Raw genomic sequence first — 16,647 nt, 5'->3', positions numbered from 1 at the left:
AAAATGTCTATGCTATGCAGAACAATTTACACATTCAATGCAATTCCTATCAAAATCCCATGGACTTTCTTCACAGAGTTGGAACAAATAATTTTAAGATTTGTATGGAATCAGAAAAGACCCAGAATAGTAAGAGGAATATTGAAAAAGAAAACCAGTGCCAGGGGCATCACAATGCCAGATTTCAAGCTGTATTACAAAGCTGTGGTCATCAAGACAGTGTGGTACTGGCACAAAAACAGACACATAGGTCAATGGAACAGAACAGAGAACCCAGAAATGGGCCCTCAACTATATGGTCAACTAATATTGGACAAACCAGAAAGACTATCCACTGGAAAAAGGACAGTCTCTTCAATAAACGGTGCTGGGAACAGTGGACAGCCACATGCAGAAGAATGAAGCTGGACCATTCTCTTACACCAGACACAAAGATAAACTGAAAATGGTTGAAAGATCTAAATGTGAGACAAGAATCCATCAAGATTCTAGAGGAGAACACAGGCAACCATCTTTTTGAAGTTGGCCACAGCAACTTCTTGCTGGACACATCTCCGAAGGCAAGGTAAGCAAAGGCAAAAATGAACTATTGGGACTTCATCAAGATAAAAAGCTTCTGCACAGCAAAAGAAACAGTCAACAAAACTAAAAGACAACCTACAGAATGAGAGAAGATATTTGCAAATGACCTATCAGATAAAGGGCTAGTATCCAAGATCTATAAAGAACTTATCAAACTCGACACCCAAGAAACAAACAATCCAAACATGAAATGGGCAAAAGACATGAACAGAAATTTCTCCAAAGAACCTCCACACGGCCAACAAGCACATGAAAAAATGCTCCACATCACTGGCCATCAGGGAAATACAAATCAAAACCAGAATGAGATACCACTTTACGCCAGTAAGAATGGTGAAAATTAACAAGACAGGAAACAACAAATGTTGGAGAGGATGTGGAGAAAGGGAACCTTCTTGCACTGTTGGTGGGAATATGAACTGGTGCAGCCACTCTGGAAAACTGTGTGGAGGTTCCTCAAGAAATTAAAAATAGACCTGCCCTATGACTTGCACTACTGGGTATTTACCTCAAAAATACAGATGCAGTGAAATGCCGGGCCACCTGCACCCCAATGTTTATAGCAGCAATGTCCATAATAGCCAAACTGTGGAAGGAGCCACAATGTCCTTCAACAGATGAATGGATAAAGAAGATGTGGTCTATGTATACAATGGAATATTACTCAACCATTAGAAAAGACAAACATCCACCATTTGCTTCGATGTGGATGGAACTGGAGGGTATTATGTTGAGCGAAATAAGTCAGCTGGAGAAGAACAAACATCATATGATTTCACTCATATGCGGAATATAAGAAATAGTGAAATGGAGTATAAGGGAAAGGAAGGGAATTGAGTGGTAAAAATTAGAGAGGGAGACAAACCATGAAAGACTCCTAACTCTGGGAAACAAAGGATTGCAGAAGGGGAGGTGGTGGTGGGGAGATGAGGTGACTGGGTGATGGGTACTAAGGAGGGCACTTGATGGGATGAGCACTGGATGTTATACTACATGTTGGCAAATTGAACTTAAATTTTAAAAAATGAATAAATAAATAAATGGTTGTATTATAAATGGAGGATGAATTGAAAAAGAATGAACTATCTAAAGAAAACAAGAAAAAGGAGTAAAAATAATGGCTAATCAGTGCATTAGCTAAAGAAATCCATGACTATAAGCTTAAGAGACGGTTTCAAAACAAACATTAAAGAAGTTTTCTTTCTGGCCCCAAAAAAGGAATAGAGAAGTCAAAGGAACTTAAGTTAAAAGCAAAATTAAATACGTAGGAACTTATAAATGTTACAAAAAATATAATATGCAACTTTGTGCTAATAAATTTGAATATAGTGTTTTCATTCATTAATCATTAATAAGATAATGCAAGCCACCAAAATTCACAAGGATTTATGAAATTTCAATTTTGGAAATTTAAAAAATGTTTTTTCTCTGTTACTGCTTATTAAGTTTTTACACACACATTCACACACACACGATTTGTACATACATATATAGTAATATAACAATTCCAGGCCCATGTGAGTTTAATTTTTTGTTTTAATTTCTCATTCCCAAGAATATTGATCCCAATTATATGTGCCATTCCAGAATTTTTAAAAAAAGATTCTCCAGTCTGACAAAATCTTTATGTAAAACTTGACATAGATAAAATAAGAAAAGTACAGCTCCAACTCACCCATAAATACAGATGCAAAATTCCTAACAAAAACTTGGCAGATTATACTTTGTAATTAAAAGATGATAAGTCACTACCAAATAGGGCTAGTTTAAGGAATGAAGAATGATTCAGAATTAAAAATGAGTGAATTTTATCTCATGTAAATGACACCTCAATAAAGCTTATCATTTTCAAGTATGAGATTGTCTAATATTTATAAACCACATAATCACATCAAATATGTGTGTATATCTATATATATTTTATATATATATATTTTTTTATATATATAGATATAACATATAAAAATAGAAGATGTACATTACGTTGGCACAGACAAACAGACCACAGGAAATATAACAAAATGTTTGGTGATAGACTTATGGACAATGTTTATTTTTCTTCATGTTTTTTCTTCTTTTTTTGTAGTTCTCAAATCATCTGCCAACAACATAAGACAACATCATAATACTATGAAGAAAAATATACAAATGACTGTTCAGCCTCTCATTGGAATTAAGCTCTTTATAGATCTTGGATACTTGCCCTTTATCTGATAGCTCATTTGCAAATATCTTCTCCCATCCTGTAGGTTGTCTTTTAGTTTTGTTGACTGTTTCTTTTGCTGTGCAGAAGCTTTTTATTTTGATGAAGTCCCAATAGTTCATTTTTGCTTTTGTTTCCCTTGCTTTCATAGATGTATCTTGCAAGAAGTTACTGTGGCCAACTTCAAAAAGATTGTTGCCTGTGTTCTCCTCTAGGATCTTGATGGATTCTTGTCTCACATTTAGATCTTTCAACCATTTTCAGTTTATCTTTGTGTCTGGTGTAAGAGAATGGTCCAGCTTCATTCTTCTGCATGTGGCTGTCCAATGTTCCCAACACCGTTTATTGAAGAGACTGTCTTTTTTCCAGTGGATAGTCTTTCCTGCTTTGTCGAATATTAGTTGACCATAAAGTTGAGGGCCCACTTCTGGATTCTCTGTTCTGTTCCATTGATCTATGTGTCTGTTTTTGTGCCAGTGCCACACTGTCTTGATGATCACAGCTTTGTAGTACAGCTTGAAATCTGGCATTGTGATGCCCCTGGCATTGGTTCGGAAAAAAAAAAAAAAAGGAATTAAGCAATCAAATGTATGTAGTTTATGAAAAAAAAAAAAAAACCTATGGTATTTTGTTTTTGATGCATGTCAGTATATAAGCTTCTTTGGAAATATGTCTTTTTAGGATTTTATTTATTTATTCATGAGAGACACAGAGAGAGAGGCAGAGACAAAGGCAGAGGGAGAAGCAGGTTCCATGCAGGGAGCCTGATGTGGGACTCAATCCCAGGATGCCGGGATCTGGACCTGAGCCAAAGGCAGACACTCAACCACTGAGCCACCCAGATACCCTAAGGGATGAGTCTTAAGTCTGAAAATACTACCCTACTCAGCAATAGCGACGCAATGAAATGAACCAGCAATCTCAAAACTGCCTCCAAATCTTGATTTACACATTGGTTTTTATTTAGTTACTGTTAATTCTTCACACTCTCTTTTAGTGATAATTGATTACAGGTTGATTAAATAGAAACAAACAAAAAAAAAAGAATGTCGGTGATTTTTTTTTTTTCCTCCAAAAAGTGCCCCAGTAATTCCTGGAATGGATAAACGACTTAACGCTCTGATATTTCATGTTAAACTTTCTGCCTTTAAACAACAACCACATTTTCTTAATGAGTTTTGGACGTTATTTAGCCAGAAAGAAGTCCTATCTATAAAATTCAACCGTTGAATTTTATAATCTTATTCTGTAACAAAACTGGCATCCCCTCCATTTAAATGTATAGACATTTCATACCAGATTATCAGTTCTGATGACTAATTAATGCAAATGATTTTGTTCTTTTTGGGATTCATATTTTATTGGCTCACTGTGGCTGATCTACTATTGAAATCTCTTTAGAGTACATGTGTAAACAGCATCAATGGGTTTTTCCTGTTTTCGGATTAAGAGTAAAAGAGGTAGAGTTGAATATTATGAAAGTATTTTAAAAATATTTCTGGTGTATGAATCCGAAAACTTGTTTGGAAATGTACTGAACTGGAATTAATTGGTATTCTGATTTCATTCCTAATGTTCTGCTGCTCTATTGTTTGAAAAATAAATGAAGAGAAGAGTACTGAGCTGTTAAGACTGAATGATCTATTGACTATCTAATTAATGTGCTGGGCCATTTCATTAGCATTCAGATGTTTTATGTAGATTGACAAAGCTCCTGTGGTTTTGTAATTTGTGGAAAGATTGGGAATTTAGATGACCATTCGGGCACAGAGGCCAGGGTAGCGTCTGAAGGGGGCAAGATTTGGAGAGATCCTAGGGAAACTGTAGCTCCTAGGTCCTGAGTATCTCACCCTTCAGGTGGATGTCAGTAGCCTGAAAGTGGTCCTGAGGACAAACGGTGGCCTTTTTTTTAAAAGCAAATACAACCCACATCTCCCTTCCACAGTGAAGAAACTATCTCAACTCTCCATCCCTCGGGTTCCTTATTGATGACGTGGTCCCTGATGCATCTTCTAGCTCTGATCCCTCATTCGAACCATGAGTTTATAATCACCTGAGGCATCATCTCTCCCACATCATCGCTTTGGAAGACAACACACTTGTGATTAGAATGGGGTCATTTTTTCAATATGATATTTGTGCATGTGGAAAGAGAGCATGGAAAAAAAGAACAAGTTTTTAATTGCTTAGAGCCACTTCATGAACCAGAGGAGAAAATGCTTATTCATTTAATAGTTAATATTACTCAAATAGGTCGACAAATACGCTATCTTCCTCAAGTCCACGATCTATTGCTTTTTCTCCCACATTAACCAAGCATACTGCCTGCCAGGTACTGGGATTACAATGATAAATAAACAAACAATGAACAAACAAAGATCTCTGCCTTCTGGGACCTCCAACATAGCTGGAATGTATCTAGTCAGCAAATCAGACAAGAACCCCAAAAGAAGCACGAAGCATCCTAGGTACAAAGGAAACAAACAGAGGGGTATGCCCCAGCATATGAGGTACAACCTTTATAGAGGATCTTTTCTGTGAAGAGATGACATTTTACCCTGAGACTCTGAAGGAGGCAAAGCTCACCAAACAAAAGCCAGGGGAGGGCTTTCTTGATAAGGCAGCAGCAGGTGAAGAGGCCAGGAGATGGCAGAGAGCTCGGTGTGTTCAAGGAACTGGCAGCAAGCAGGTGAGCTTCAGTGTGGTTAACAGCCCAAGCTGCAAAGAGCTGGGAAGTGAGGTTGCAAAGGAGTCCAGCCAGCTCCTGCAGAGTCTTCTCAGATGCAGAGGCATCTGGATTCCGTTCCACACACAGTGGTTTCATTCAGGGAAACGATTTGTATATTTTATTGGAGCATATAATGCCTATATAGAAAGGTGTAATGGTAGATTGCTGTGAGGTGTGCAGTTGTCAAATCAAATGCAAGACACAAAGTAGAACCTTGCCAGCACCCCAGAACCCCCCGCCTCCCCTTTGTCACTCAAAGCCACCTTCCCTCCCTCCATGGCAAATGATAGTTTTACTTCCATACTAATAATTTTCTTGCTTTCCATTATACTTTTCCCATCTAAACACGAATGGCTAAACACTACATACAGCTCGGCTTTCCAGGTTTTTAAACTTAAATGAAACTGTTCTTTGTATCAGTTTGTGTCTGGGTTCTTTTGCTAAGTATTATTGATACAGGGGGCACCTGGTTGGCTCAGTGGGACGAGCACATTACTCCCCATATCCCTGCAGTGAGTTCCAGCCCCACCCACATTGGGTACAGAGATTCCTTAAAAAAAACTTAAAAAAAACCCACAAGAAGTATTATTGATACAATTTATTTATTTTTTTTAGATTTATTTTTTATTGGTGTTCAATTTACTAACATACAGAATAACCCCCAGTGCCCGTCACCCATTCACTCCCACCCCCCGCCCTCCTCCCCTTCTACCACCCCTAGTTCGTTTCCCAGAGTTAGGAGTCTTTACGTTCTGTCTCCCTTTCTGATATTTCCCACACATTTCTTCCCCCTTCCCTTATATTCCCTTTCACTATTATTTATATTCCCCAAATGAATGAGAACATATAATGTTTGTCCTTCTCCGACTGACTTACTTCACTCAGCATAATACCCTCCAGTTCCATCCACGTTGAAGCAAATGGTGGGTATTTGTCATTTCTAATAACTGAGTAATATTCCATTGTATACATAAACCACATCTTCTTTATTTAAATATAATATTGGAAATTCCTGTATGTTGCTACACTATTATTTGGAGTGTTCCTTGGCACAGGCAGCCTTCAATTTAATCTTTGCATCCATTATACTGTGGATGTCCACTGGGTTGTTTTTTGGGGTCTGCTGATATAAACACTTGTGTACTTTTCCCGGTCCAGACATATTCTTGTTGGCTGGCAGCCCTTTAGCAAGAGAACTGTGGTAGACCTTCACTTCAGTAAGCAATGCCTCTTTTTTTCAGAGTCATTTTACCAGTGTAAACTTATGCTGTGTGGGAAACCTCATTGCTTCATGCCTCGCCACCAATTGGTGGGGTCATTCTTTTCAATTTTAGCTCTTACGATGAGAGCTTTTATTTTTGAAAGATTGTTATGGATGTTGTGTGACAGGGCCAACTAAAGCAGGTATCCAAGGTAGGTTCTAAGGACCAAACTAAGAGGACTGACTGATAGGTTGGATGGAGATGATCAAGTATGACTTCCACATTTCTAGCTTTAATAACTGGATGAGGATAATGACACTTTGAGATAGAAAGGACTGGAAGCAAAGAGAGTCAGAGGAGGGGCATATCATTTTGTGCAGATGTGTTATGAGTGACATGCCTATTAGATACCCACCTTATGTCACATGTGTATCTCAATGCATCTGGGGCTCAGAGTAACTGCTCAATTCCTAAACAAATAGGAATTCCTTTTTCTCTGAGGTAATAGGAAATCTGGAGATAATGTGATTGCTGGCATTGATTCAGTAATTTCTAAATAATGTCATCAGGAATGAGGGAGGGGTTTCTATCTTTCTTTGCTGCCATGCTCAGCCTATTGTCTTGACTTTGTCACATCAGCATTCACAGTAAAGAGAAGAAGAGAGGGGCTTCACCAGCTTTCATAAGTTTCTTTTAGGAAAATAAAGGATCTCCAAGAAACATCCACTAGACTTCTACTCACGTGTCAACCGACCTATGGCATGAGCCCAGCTCTAGCTGCAAGGGAGCCAGGAGAGGTGAGTCTCTAACTGTACGCTGTTGCCCAGAGTGAAACAAGGGTTCCCTTAGTGAAGAAGAATGGAGAATGGATATGTGTTAAACAGACAGCTCTGCCTGCCACATGAAGATGGTGGATGTTTGAGTTCAACCACACTGGACTATACTGGGTTGATTTGAGAGAGAGAGAGACAGAGAGAGAGAGAGAGAGGACTGATGCTCTTGGTAAGAGTGGTTATTTGCACTAAAAGCATAAAATTGGCCACCACTGAAGATATTGAAGATAAAAATGAAACACATTGTGGGGGCTGAGAGCAATCCACAAAGAATTTAAAGACAATTTTAATGCCTCTACTTTGGAAAACATATGCTTAACTCACACACATGTAATTTCTAGTATTTTCTTGTTTTGAAACAATAAATATCCCAGAACATCTCGTCATCTGAAAGAGATTAATGATCAACCCAGCCAATTACAGAGATAGGCTATTTTTTAAATGCATTCATTCCACAATATTAAAATATATGGCACCGTGCTATGATTTTTCAATTAATCAAAATGAAATACAATACTTATCTATCTCCAAACTGCCACTTTCATTTTGGTGGCCTATACTGTTTCTATAACTGAGGCTGGATTTTTGTACACCAAATCACAGTGAGGCTCTACACTCCATCTAGACTAAACCAATCCTACCAGGACACAAGTAAAAAGGGCTTAATTTTTTTTTTTTCCAAAAAGAACAGCACTTGATTGTCTTCATTGAATCAAACGTTTGAAAACCATTCACAAATAATCGTAGGTCCTTTCCTGTGCCCTTCAAAACAATGGCAACACCTAAGCAAATCCTAAGATGCTCTCTAATATCCCATGCATGTTCGACCTACTACAACGATGACAATTTCAAATAGAATCTGCTGCCAAAATGGGTTTCAACAGCAGAAACCCACATGCAAATTGCTCCCGCTCACAGTCTGGTTACAGGGTAATGTATACACACAAATGAGTGGCGAAGAAATTCTAGGTTTTAGATAAATGATGATAGTTTGTTACCCTCAGTACCTACATTCCAAAGGGTTGCTTCCACTGCTCTGAAAGAATAAATCAATCTTGCCACAGCCCGGGTTTAAGGATAGTGGAAGAAAAGCAGTGATAGCTTAGGAAGCTAACACATATTGAGTGCTTGGGAGGCACCAGGGACTCTATCAGGGGCATTATGTGCCTTGCCTTATCTAATCATCCCTGCTCTGGAGCTGAGGCTGGTAGAGATGCAGCGTATTCCTAAGATGACATGCCTAAAACAAGATGAAGCCACCATTAGAACTCAGCCAGATTTCAGAAACTAGGGTTTCTTTTTCTTTTTTTTTTTTTTAAGATTTATTTATTTATTTATTCAGAGAGAGAGAGACAGAGAGGCAGAGAGAGACACAGGCAGAGGGAGAAGCAGGCTCCATGCAGGGAGCCCGACGTGGGACTCGATCCTGGGTCTCCAGGATCACACCCTGGGCTGCAGGCGGCACTAAACCGCTGCGCCACCGGGGCTGCCCAGAAACTAGGGTTTCAATCATAATTTTGTCCCCCACTCCTCAACGTACAGGAAAAAGTCACACCTCGGGATCATTTCCTTAAATGACATATGTCAAAAAAATACATAGCAAAGGAGGTATATTTAACTCCAAACCCCAATTTCCATACTCTCACCTGCTCAACCCAGAGTGGATTAAAAATTTCCTGATGACACAGCTGCCTGCACTGATCAAGTCCATCAGTGATTGGGAGACTGCTATTTCTCTGCAATCTTAGGAATAAATGCTCAGGAGAAATTTGTTCAAGGGCGAAAGAAAACAACAAAAATCTTGTTGAATCCTTAACTGACACAGATTTATAAACTTAGCATAAGCAGCACGGGCATCACTGAGCTATCCTGATAGCTCTACTTAATAGTAGCAGTCCAAGGTTCTGGCCACTGCTTCATAATCTCCTCTTTTCGTTTTTCTAATGTCTCTTTATTTGTATTTCTGTGGGTTCCATGCATTTTCTCCCTCTAAGGGACACAAAAAATAATACCGCAGAGCTCCCACATAGTCATAAAGTGATAAGTGCCACTAGTAAATCCTAGCACTTACTTCATACTATCGGATTGAATGACCAAACACAAGGCAGACATATATTCCAATAGTTCTTCAATCCTTTAGCCATTTATTTCCAAATTGGGTGTGCCATTTACATTTAGACTAGCAGCCCATTTTCGTTTTTCCTCAAGTGCTGTTAACAGAATGGCCCATATAATATAGTAACTTTGATTTTTTCCTGAGGATCAATCTTTACTTGTTAGGGAGAAAACTTGCCAGAAACCGACTGCATTCTAAACTCTTATCCAAAATCTCATGATAAACCTACCCAAGCTGAAAGTGTTTTATTTCCTGTTATTTATCTTAACAATACTGTGATATAAGTATGGCAGTTGAAAAACTCAGAAACCCCCACTATAAATAATGCAGTTTTTAAGAAAGACAGTAATCCATTCCTGACCTAGTTCACCAATTCATATTCAGACGGGAACAGCCAAATTGTATCGATGAATTTTTTAAAATCAGAAAACACGGTTCTTTCCATTATGAAAAGCACCTCACTTTGCTAATTGCCAAACATCAGTGAACTTGTCATTCAGTAGAATATCTATTATGTTGATTCGTAAATGGCAAATTGAGTACCACACAAGGAAACACAAACAAGATAATTTAAATTATGAGTTATTTGTGCAGACACAAACAAAATGTGTGCTTATTCAAAGTTTCTAAAATGTTTTGGAAATGTGGTTGGTTCGGTGCCCTTAAAGCACCCACACATATGTCCTGTTAAAAAGCACAGTCTGTTCCCTTGCAGTACCTGCTTCTGTGATGTAAATTAGCTCCTACAGATCTAGAAATAAAGAGATGATGTCAACGTAGCATTTAGGGCACGGGTGTCACTTACACTCTCACTACTACACAGAGCAAGTTGCGGGAGGGGGCGGGGGGGCACCAGATGATGCCTGTTCACTCCAAGTTCCTCTCTATGCTTGGTTGACCTTGGAGGGTTTTTTTGGAAATGATTTTTGCACGATTCCTTCCACTCTTTATGTGTTTATCTATTCATTTAATTTTGCAGCTTCAACCCTTCCACACACTCTCTTCCAGTGGGTTCTCTTCACTTTTCATCAAAGATTTATTTTTTTCATCAAAGATTTAAAGTCCTATACTTACTGTAGTATTTCTTTATTATGAAGGAATATTTTTGTGCTTTGGGGTTTTTTTTAGGATTAGTATTATTGTTGTGATTGCATACTTGCATGGTTTGAGTGGTTTGTCTAATGTTATTTGCCCCCAAAGCTCCATTATTTTTACCAAGTAATTCTGTGAGGTTTTTCAAGAACACATATATTGCAGTAGAGCAGTATCTATGAACAATATTGCGTATAGATCATATGAAGACTCTCATGAGACATGCCTTTCCTTCAACTCAAGAATGCTAGTACCTTTCATAAAAAATGAGTTTGCCTTTATCCTCGTGCTGTAAACGATGTAATCTCCCTTTGTTAGAAGCTTTATAAGATGCTTTATAGATGTCTTTGTTTCCCTTATGTTAGATGCCTATAGAGAAATTTGGGCCTCATCCTATCTAACAAGTATAGAGGATTTGATAATACACATTTTTGTATCAAACTCATTACTGGCTCCATTTCTTTTCTGTTGATCATAGTGGATGTTAGTATTTCCTCCCTTTTCTATTTCTTTTACAATCCTGTTACTTTATATATTGCTTCTAAACTGCCATTAACACTGTCTAAAGGTAGGAAGTTTTATATATACACACATCTATTTATATATACACAGACTCACATGTGCATATATACATATAAATAGCACATACATATGCAGATAGATACACTCTGTATTTAGAATTACTTGGTTATTTAAATGGAATCTGAATGTAAGTAGCAGGTGGTAGGAGCCCAAAAATAAGTTAATTGGAATTAAACAGAAAAGACCAATTGATTATGTGCCTCTCTACAACGTTTCCACTGTTGTTTTGGAGTTGTGGAAAGAATGTCTCTATTACCCACCAGGATACCATTTGTCACATTGGAATAGAACCAAAATTTTCTACAAGGCATTCTGGATTCATTAAGAAGTTAGCACTTAGCACGTTCTCTCAAAGCCCCTAACCTACCCCCAGCGTGTATTAATAGACTGAGGGAATCTGAGTCAGCAAGTCATAAATTTTGTATATACACAAACAAGAGAGAAAAAGTGGCAACATGGCATGTTCTGGTTGTAAAACATAAGATATCACCAAGATATATGATAGAAGAGCTTGAGGAAATTACACCATCTCAGTCACACAAAGACCAAAATGCAAAACAAAAGTTGGGTCACTTTGATTAACATGGAATGAGATTGTAAATTTCATATATTTCATTCATTTGTCAAGCAGATATTTATTGCACACTTAGTAATGTGCACATTACTCTGTTGTTGGCCCACCCAGATCCCCTTTTCCAAGAAATGTACTGATTCCCAGATACCCTCAGTATTGCCTGCTAATAGCTCATGACTGTACCCTTCTCTGAGAATCACCCTCGGCTCGTGGGAGCTGCTCTCATGTCAATGGCTGACTCATCCTGGGGAAATGGGGTGAGAATTCAGTCTGCTGGATTCAAAGTGGGACAACTGCCGTGATGCAATTCATGCTCCCCATGGGATTAGACAGAGGGTAGGGAGCCAACAGTTCTGGCTTCCCTAGGACTGGCTTGGTTCTCTCACTTCTAAGACACCACCTCAATGAAACACCTGTGCAAGAAAACTCATCCCAGGCTCTGCATCTGGAAAACTCAACCTAAGACACCTGCTTACTATGGGCCCGCCCGTCTTAGGTGCTCAACAGCCAGGCACGGTTACTGCCATTATGAACTTACCTGTTATTGATCACAAAACCTTAGAAACACATTCTAGAAGTTAAAACACACAAGGTCTACCTGGGACCAGGTGAGCAGTATTAGGTAGAGTGGTCAAGACAAGGCCTACCTGAGGAACAACAACTGAGCTTTGACGAAAATGCTGAGAAGCATCCAGCTGTGTGAAGACATAGAGAGTGGTTCAGGAGGAGGGGCCAGCAGATGCGACTATCCTGGGGTAGAGTACACTCTGTCTGCTTTAGTGGGGAATCCTTCCTCTCCACTCCTGACACTCCTTCCTGCAAAAGCAGCTCATTTGGCGTCATCTCCAGCATCTCCCCATTCTCAATTCTCTTTGCCCCAGAGTGAGTGCAGGGACAACTGAGTGGTAAATTTAAGCAGAACAGTTGTTTATGTTGGACTCATTTGTACACTCTCAAGAGCAAGCTGCCTGCCCTCCGGGAGCAGCCTTCTGATCTGCTTCTCCAGAAGCAACTTTGCCCTGATAAAGTGTTACCTGTGACTGGCTGGGTTTAGTCTAGCCAGCTCTGGAATTCGGAATCAGTAAGCCTTCTTGACTAACAGGCTTCAAGCCCAGTCCTCTTACATGGGCTCTGAAGGAATCTAGGTGCTAGCTGACCTCCAAAGACCACTGCCTCACTGCATCGGTTTGTTCAGATCCAGGATGGGCAATAGTCCTTCCCCCTCCCAGAGGCCATACTGACTTTTCATTCACCTCACTAAGATTTACTTAAGAGAGCAACTTGGAAAAGAGAAATCATCAAACATGGCAATCCTTTCCATTGAAAATAAGGTAAATAAAGGCGTGGACCTTGAGAAAAACATCCACGATTTTGCTTCCATTAGAGCAGAAAAGTCAAATGGTAAATAAATTCTGTCGTTAGTATGGACAATATATCAAAAATTATATTAAAGTTATAAAGTTTTGATACACCTACTTTTCAATTATTCAATAGATTTTCAACTACGTGAAGGTTTTGGGAAACTAAGTATTAAAAATACATTAAAATGTGTACATGGATCCACATTTTCCTTTTGCCTCCATTTTAAATTTTTAAAGACTATTGCATTACAATATTAGTTTTCTTGATCACTGACTTTCTGTACCCCCTTAACACACTTAAATTTTGTACATGAGGCAAGTGACTTGCTGAGGCACAGAATTTGAGGCAAGGGCAGGGGTGGGGGTGAAAGGTGGGGTGAGGGACAAAGATTTAGGTGGTGCTTTACCTGCTTCACCCTCATCCTAGCACCACACAGTAATATGTTCTAAAAACTGGGGGTGGGGGAGTATAGCAAAAATTGTGCTTTTACTAAGTCATGACAGGAAAAGATAGAAGAGACAGAGAGGCAGACAAGACTTAGATCAAGTAGGGCCTTTAGATAGGGATTGAAAGAGAGGTTTCACCCTGGAACTAGTGGCTAGTCCATTTTCCTGCCACCTACCACTCACAATAGCATCAAATACGACTCTGACTTCGAAGCAATCTCTTGGTTCTTACTACCCAAAAATTAATGTTTCAGTTCCCCAGTGCCCAGTCAAGGAGTTATCAAAAAGATATCTATTTTTTCCACCTGAAACTTCTATAGTGACCCACAAAATCTCCCAGCAAGCTCATCCTTCCCATGATGCTTGATGTTTGAAGAGCTACCTTGTATTCGTAAAGTTCATATGATTGTGAATACTTCTAACAATACAGAAAAGAATAAAAAGATATGAAAAATCAAAAGAAGATACCAGACATTAAGGAAGTTAAATATTAGTAAGAGAAGAAAAAGCAGAACCAGCCTTGGATTATTTTCAAAAATAATAATAGTGGTTTTCTTTCCAAATTGCAAAAACAACGATGTTTGCCTGCCCCCAAATCTGCCTCATGTGACGGCATATTCATTTCCTTTCCTTTTTAAGCTGTAAAAAAATATCCTCATAAATAATTACGCAGGGAATAGAGCCACAGAGCAATACTTATCACCTCTGTATTATTAAGGAGTAAGAAGATACTGAAGCTTAATTGCTACCGTATTAGTATTTTAGTAAAGTTAATGGTGCTATCACTAGTATTTTCATTCATGGTCTCATCCTTTTAAACGTCCATGGAACAGAATTTAAACCTTTGCTACTGATTCTGGGGAATCTCAAAATTGAATGCTCGTGGGATTAAGCAAGCAACATAAATACAGATCATGAAAGAGACAAGAAGGAATGGTGGGGACTAGGGTAAAATGGGAAGTGTTCATTTCCTTTTTAAAGGGTGCTGCTTGAAATTCTATAACAGAAAAGCTAAGGATTTTCACAATAAAACCCAGTCTTCCTATTTGTCGATGATGACAACTAAGTCCTTTTTTAATGTTTTTAACAAGCCAAACAAAGCATGTCTTTCAGAGTGCTTACAACTGCAGGCGAGAGTTATCATTCTGAACATCCATCTTTGTGCTGAGTTGAACTACAGGATTGCTTTCAAAGAGATGCAAAGGTATGAAGAATTAATGGTCTCTAAGTGCTTTTCTCTTCCTACCTCCCTGCTATTTCTTACCTGCTTCTCAATATCTGTGGTAAATAGAAAAGCAAAGTAAGGGAGTTTGTTAAAGAGTCACCCTGTTTTTACCAAAATTTTAAGTGAATATACTTTGGGTTGCTGGCAAAGGGTGGCTTTGGAATTCTCATGTGAAGGAAAATGCACAGTCTTTATAGCTGTGATTTCCTTTCCCATTCAGAGAGGTGTTTTACCTACTCCTGGATTCTCATCCCCACATAGGATTTTCTGTTACCATCACCCTCGTTACCTAATCAAGGCCACCTTCCCCTCTTTCCTAGCCTCCCTTGTCCCCAGCAACCGGAGAGGTCTTCTTCAAATATGCATCAGTCACAGTTCCTGATTGCAAGCAAGACAGTAACCTAAGAAAAATTGTTTAGAGGGATGTTGGGGAGTTCACTAGACCAACAGCAAAAGCTAGGGAGCCACGGGGGAGAAATGAAGGGGAATCATGGGAAAACAAGCCACAGGACCCTTGCCAAGGCCATGCCCTGAAGCAGCCATTTGACTAAGACCATACTGTTGGAAGTAATTCCTTCCCACCTCTCCAGATCCAACGTCCTGAGGAGGTGCATGTAACTGGCCACGCCAGGATCCTGTGCCCCACACTGCTAGCTGACAATGGATGGAAAGGGGAAGGACTCTGCTGGGGAAGGTGGCAGGGGGAGAGCACCAATCCCAGGATCCACACGAGGGAGAATCCTGCCCCCACCCGCACCGCCAAGTACAGGAAGTAGATGGGATGCCTTGCAGACAAAACATGACAAATAAATATTAAACCACTTTGCTACATAAAATCTCTTTGTGAATTCCCATGTCTTTAAGAATAAAATCCATACTCCGAACCAGAGCACTTCAAGAAGTGGTCCCTCTTCCTACCTCTGCAACCTCTCCTCTCACTCCCTTGAAAGGTACTTCTCAGCCATAGTGGCCTCTTTAGGTTCTTGAAAGAGCACCAGGTCTCTATCTTTGGACCTTTATGCACGCCTTTCCCTCTGCGTAAAATTCTCTTACCACTCCTGCCCACCGCTCCCATGCCTGGGTCCACATCATTTAGGGCTTTAGCTACTTTTGGAGTTCTTATCAGAGCATACTATCATAAAAAGCTCACGTTTTGCCACAGGGCTCTCTACCAGATTCATATATCCACTTCATATTTCTTATGACAGCCTGGAGATATACTGGTGTGTATTGACTTGGTGCCTGTCAACTTGGTGTGTGTTGGTTTGTATGCTGTCCCTATTCCTCAGTAGTCCACATGCGATGACAGTGGACCTTTCCAGTATGTTTCTTCTCTAGCACCGAGTATAGTATCGGGCACAGAAAAAGATGCTCAATAGCTATTTGTCAAACACGTGAAAGAATGCAGCCTTAGAAGACTCACTGAGGGAAAAGTATGGCATCATGTAGACCAAGAGTTTCAAGTGGTGTTTTGCAGAGCTGCTCCCTAGATTGCACTGAAAAGGGAAGAAAACAGGCAAAGCTTCCGGGACCCTATTCTCGCTTCAAACAGAACATCTTCTCTTATATGTCTTCTACAATTTAGCCTCCTAAGCAAGATTTAACTTAAAAGATTTGCATCTAAATGAAGCTTGACAATGAAGACCTAATTGGGAGAAAGGAAAATTATTAAAACAGGTTAGTACTTTGATAAATTCCGATA

General features: G+C 39.3%; 1 long non-coding RNA gene across 1 annotated transcript; it reads right to left on the bottom strand.

The window, feature by feature from the left end:
- Nucleotides 1-2,616: 2,616 nt before the first annotated feature.
- On the bottom strand, nucleotides 2,617-5,643 carry LOC144298867 (uncharacterized). Its single transcript, XR_013365739.1, has 2 exons — nucleotides 5,372-5,643; nucleotides 2,617-3,325 (listed from the first exon to the last, which is right to left on the bottom strand). It is a non-coding gene; the product is annotated as an uncharacterized LOC144298867 (long non-coding RNA).
- Between the last annotated feature and the right edge of the window lie 11,004 nt (nucleotides 5,644-16,647).

The sequence above is a fragment of the Canis aureus genome, chromosome 26 (genome assembly GCF_053574225.1).
Source record: "Canis aureus isolate CA01 chromosome 26, VMU_Caureus_v.1.0, whole genome shotgun sequence".
Classification (NCBI taxonomy): Eukaryota; Metazoa; Chordata; class Mammalia; order Carnivora; family Canidae; genus Canis; species Canis aureus.
Note: the sequence above shows the minus strand (reverse complement) of the source record. Positions and strands in the feature narration are given on the sequence as shown.